This window comes from Odontomachus brunneus, unplaced genomic scaffold (assembly GCF_010583005.1).
Source record: "Odontomachus brunneus isolate Ranch 3 - 2012 unplaced genomic scaffold, Obru_v1 Obru_scaffold_207, whole genome shotgun sequence".
Taxonomy (NCBI): domain Eukaryota; kingdom Metazoa; phylum Arthropoda; class Insecta; order Hymenoptera; family Formicidae; genus Odontomachus; species Odontomachus brunneus.
The window spans coordinates 539,605-545,639 of record NW_022639657.1 but is presented as its reverse complement, the minus strand read 5'-3'; positions in this window follow the sequence as shown (position 1 = coordinate 545,639).

Genomic DNA, 6,035 nt, shown 5'->3' with positions numbered 1-6,035 from the left:
CATCGTTGGAGTCATCAAAGTCACCGCGTGCGCGCTCGATCGTCAGGTTAAGCAACAGTTTAATGCGGTCAGGACATGGATGGGTACCAGCGGTATACACCGCTTGGGATCGAAATTATCGCAAGAAGATTCATGAAAGTTTGGAATGTGTTGACAACCTTCGATATCATAGTAATTTATAAAACATGAGAAAATTAGAAATATAAGTATATTTTTGTAAACATTATGATTTTCTCATTTTTCACCTTTGCATAATAATTCTCAGTATTTGATTACTATCAATATTTAACAGTAATTTTATTATCAGTATTCACCAGAAATTAAGTACTGGCCAAAAAATTACTGAATTACTGGTAATATTTAATCACTAATAATTTTTCAGTATTTCTTAGTATGATATTTCTATAAGGGATGCAAACATTAAATTATGCTCTACAAGAAAAGAGAATTTTGCCAGTATATAAAAGAAGGCATTTTATGGCGTGAAAATTGCGACAATATGCTGCTATTTTATCGTAAACAAAATATCTGGGTGTTATTAAAGTATATATATTTTTATTTTAGTATGACTTTTTTTATAAATTTTTTATTATTTTTTATTATGTTATATTTATTTTATTATCTTACATTTGTAGTATTTTATTACGTCTACATTTTTACAATGCTTTACATCGCTTTCTTCTCTTGGAGCTATATCTCTTATATATTAATCAATTGTATATTAATAAATCAATGTGAATAAATAGTCAGATAATGTACATGTCTATTTTTTTTTTAGGAATATCTCGGTTATTTACATCCTGCTTTTCTTTATCCATTCACAGTGACCTTGTACTGCATGATTTTAATATCCTTAGCACAATTGGCTAATAAGATATTTTTGTGTCTAGGCAAGAAGGATGTAGACAGCCGAAAGATAGACCAGTATTCATAGTCAAATCTTATATATAAGATTGTTTTAAGTTTATGTTTAGATATTTTACAGGCAATAAAACGATTTGTGCAGCACCTGTGAATGAACTTGAAACGGTCTTAAATATAAGATTGGACAATGAACACTGACCAACGTTTTTTTTTCATTTTTTACCATTATATTCATCTGCATCCTTGTTACAAATACAAACTTTTTTTGTTATATACAGGCTGAAGTTCCAGAGGTCATGAATGAAATATTAAAACGTAAAAAAGGTTCAAGAGGAGTATTCTGCAGAATTAAGATCATTTGTATTAATTTTGAATTTTTATTCGTCAAAAGCGTACAAATATGTACGGAAAATTTTCGAAACCTTCTTCCTGAAAAAACTTATGTTTTCATCTTATGTTTTGCAATTTAGTTGTAGACGAGATTGCAATTCGACAGCAAATTGTATATGACGGGAACCGATATTATGGATATGTAGATGTAGGAGTAAATAGTAATATTAACGATATAGATAATCCTCCTCAACCAAAGAGCGCTTTAATTTTTATGCTTATAGCATTAAATAGCCACTGGAAAGTCCCATTTGGTTACTTTTTGATTGATGCATTAAGTGGAGAAGAGAAAAGTAGTTTATTAGAAAAAGCATTGGAAATTATTCATGACACTGGAGTCATATTGCACTTGATAACTTTTGGTGGAACAAATGTAAATTTTAGAATGTGCAATCATTTGGATGCTAATTTTGAATTAGGCAAAAACTTCAAACCCTATTTTCTAAATCCCATAACGAAAGAGAAAATTTTCTGTTTTTTAGACTCGTGCCATGCTTTAAAACTAGTCAGGAATACTTTGGGAGATAAATTAATTCTACGTTACCATGAAAAAAATATTTATTGGAATAATATTGTTTCTCTCCAAAAACTGGAAGAAACAAAGTTTAAAAGCTGCCACAAAACATAACAAAAATAACAAACATAACAAAACAAAACAAAAGTTGACAATTTTAGAAATAATAAAATGAATGTGAAACTAACCGCCCAAACACTTAATGAGAGCGTCAGTACAGCTTTAAAATTTGTAAATCAATGCGTACCCATGCATTTTAATCTTCCAGAAGAGACTGCTGTATTCTGTTTAATGTTTAATAATGCATTTGTTAAATGTTAGGTCTAAATTTTCTAAAAAAACTAAATACAATATGGCTCTAACAAGTGATAATTTCAATGATTTAAAAGATTATGCAGATCATATAATTCAATACATTAAACAGTTGAAAGATTCTACTAATTAACCGATTTTATTAAGTAATAGAAAAACTGGTTTCTTAGGTTTCAATATCTGTTTAACAAATATATTTGAATTATTTAATCTCCTTAAGGAGAAGGGACTTACGTATTTTGTTACGTATTGGACTTACGTATTTATTAACATATAAACTTAACCAAGATCACATAGAAACATTTTTCAGTGCGCTACGTAGTAGAGGAGTATTTAATAATAATTCTAATGCGAAACAGTTTGAGAGTAGCTACAAAAGACTACTGGTAAGGCATGAAATTGAAGCTTCAGATAAGAGTAACTGGCTTATTGATGACATACAAATATTACAGGGTGTGGCGCCAAAATCCGGACAAATTATACATTTTTTCCAAATATATTTTTTATTGCAGAAACGAAAAGGTTTACAAAATTTTTTTAACCACATTGTTTGTAAGGCCATAAAGAACACATTTACTCAGTATATCCCTCGCTTGCTTGAATAACCGCCTCCATTTTCGGTCTGAAGCGTGCGCAGGCGCGCTTTAATGTGTTACGGTCCATATCGGTAAATGATGCCGCTTCAATAGCGGCTCTCAATGATGTGACGTTTGGATGTCTGGACTTGTTCGTGACCCTTTCAACTAGGCTCCATACATAGAAGTCCAAAGGATTCAAATCTGGACTGTCAAGGAACATAAAAGCAAGTTGCAGCGTTCAACTCGCTTTGTCCTGGCAGCTTCGTAAAGCATCTGTCTCACTTTAATTGTATAAGACTTGTAGCAGAGGTCCTCCTCGACGATTCGGCGCATAGTTTTCTTACTCACACCAACAACCGACGACAATTTCCGGATCGACTACCCTGGATCCTCAAAAAAAAGCTCCTGAGCCTGTTGAATGATGTCGGGCGTCCTGACAACGCGCTCCTTCGAGTGGGTTTTCCTCGCCGGTGTTGCAAAACCTTCGTTAGACTTCTCCGACTCATTGTACTTTGCGATGACATCATACACAGTCGATCTCGGGTACCCGAAGAACCGAATGATTTCTGTCGCCAAGCGCCCAACGCGAACACTTTCGATAATCGCGACTTTTCGGTTATACTCCGCACTTGGTTTCAACATTGCGACTGTTTCGAGGTTATGATAATTTAGTACATGCGTCAAGCTATTTGAACGCTAATCGCGACATCTACCAGTGGTATAGAACGGCGAGAATTTCAAATTGAATTTTGTGCGGATTTTGGTGCCGCACCCTGTATATGTATTGTCAGGAAAAAGACCAAATGTAAGCGATGGTTTATTCACAAATGTGGATAACGTTAAATTATCAGCTGATATATTTGACCACGATTATTTGTCAATATTATAGTCACTCAGGCGAATGTCATGTCGACGAAGTGGTCAAATATATCAGTGGATTTGTTATTAGAAAGCTGCTAGGAAATATTTGTCATATATGTGCAAATTTTGTTATTGCGAACTCAACTAACTTAATATTAATTAATTTAAAAAATAGAGGCTCATTGATTTTTCCCTCTCGTTTTTCTTGCAGTGCAAGCAATGCTTATCCGCGGAGTTTATTCGAGTTCGCGTTTCGGGTTTCGGCATCGGTAATGAGAACCGATTTGCATATCGGCTTGACCGACATTCATATCCGGAGTGTCCTACTTTTCCGCATTTGGAGCAGTTGATGACCTTGTCATTTCTTGCGTATGTTAGAGGTTTTGATCTTACGGGGGGTTTTACGTTGCCCTGTACCCGTTCTTCTGAGCTGGTGGCGGAAATCGCCTCGTGCAAAGTATTATAGTTTCGTGATCATACTACCGTTTTTATGTCATCACGTAATCCTGATAATTTTGGAGAGCTTGTGCTTGAATCGTTTCCAGTATTGTTCATTTTTAGTCGTTTGTATGTTTTCGTTCGTCCACTAGCGTCTAATAAAGTTGCATCGCGAGTTTGTCAACGCGCGTGCCATATGCTTGTGCGCTCTCCCCTGTCTGTTGCTTTAGCGTATTGAAATCCAATTGTAAATGCGTTATACTCTTCTACGTCGAATAGTAAGTTTCTAGTTCCCGTTTTAATTGTTCAGAGTTCTGGATATCACGGGTATCAAAGTCGATCATAGCTTTTCCCTTTAGTTTAGTGCATAATATGGCCTCTAATAATGCGGGTTCATCCGCGGGATCTATATTATTTACGGCGTAAGAGCTTGCGTTAAAAAATTCCTGTAGTTTATGTTGCGAGGAGCCGTCGAACTCTGGTATTAAATTTCTAGCTTCCTTAAGCTGTAAATAGTTATTCGTACGCAAGTGTCGGTTTCGTACGTCGTTCGCTGTTCGTCCATACGTAATGTCCATATTGACCGGTCTCGCGTTAGTGTGCCTGTCCATAGTAAGAGCATTCATTTGCTCGGTTATGTGACAGATCTGATGCCGCATTTGATTAATTATTTCAAGTAGTAGCTCGTCGCGGCTGGGTCCGAGTAGTCTATCTGATTCGGCGGGGGGCGCGATGTCTCGTGCCTGTTCGTTATTTCGACGTAATTCGGGTCGCGAGGTTCCTAAACTGCATTCTGTTCGCACTCTATCTATCTCTCTATCAATTTCGCCACTTCCGATAGCGTGCGTTTCCCGGCTGGATGAGTTGTTCATTTTTAATCCGTAATCGGGTTCTGCCGTATCGAATACGGAACTATCGTACGAGGTGAGTGAAAATTCGCCTCTATCAGACACGTTACTTAAAGTGCTAAAAGAGGGCAACCGTGCGCGTCTCCTAGAACGTACATTAATATTTTTGTCCGCGTACCCGAGGTAATAAACTATCGTCTAGCTCACCGAATTCAAATTCGCGCTCGACTGTTATAAATGCAGGCGGCTCGGTTACGTTGGGGTTTTCGTCTTGCTGTTCTACCGTATGACGCCCGCTTTGTCGTATTAGTTGTCTGGCGTCGTCTATCAGACAGACCAGATCGTAATCGCCTAGTTCTTCCAATCGCTTTAGTGTTTTAGCCGCAGGCTCACTGTGGAGCCAAGTTCGGTTCCTAATCGGTACGCGAGGGACGTTGCTCCCTTTCGACATTCACGTTTAAATAGGCGCACGCGGTCACAACTGGATAATAGTGGTTTTCTGACTTACAGTACAATCGTGAAGCGCATGATGACTTTTGTTTCGTCGCAGTTTTCTGCAGCCTATCGTGTGTCGGGCGTTGTCCGAGGTTGACGTTGCTCAGCAAGGCTGTCTCTGCTCCCTGTAGTTCGCTATGTTGCACGATGGTCGGGTCAGGTCGGCTCAACAGCTGATGCTTTGTAGGGTCCGGTATCGCTTATGTCAGGTAGTAACGGTCGTAGCTCCGATGGCCGTCCTTTATCCCGCAATAGCGCTAGCTCTCTCTGGCTCCGGTTTCCCAATGTTGTTGATAGTACTTCCTTCTAAGCGTTGGCTGGATTTTTTAGGCTTGTCTCTGTTTTGCCTTATGTTCCCAGTTTTTTTTTTTTTTTCTCTTGAAGAGCTTGTAATAACTTTTTGAGCTCTCTCGGCGTAGTGGCTTCTTCTCGGTCGTGTTTCGTCTCGCTCTTTATTGAGATAGCCGGTAGCGTTTGTCAGTGAACGTATCTCCGACGTCCATTAGCTAGCTTCGACGGTTCTTTTGTTTGAATTTTTCTTTCCTTGTCACTTACACCACCTTTTTCTTACCCGTAATTCACTTTTTGTTCACAGGTGGCATCCGGGCCCGGCGGACACCGATCCCACCGCTGCCACCAAATTTGTTGTGCCCCGTGTTGCCGGGACGCGAAAAGGGACGTCTACATTGGAAGTAAGCAGTAAGAAGTAGGAAGTAAGAATAAGAAATTGACCAA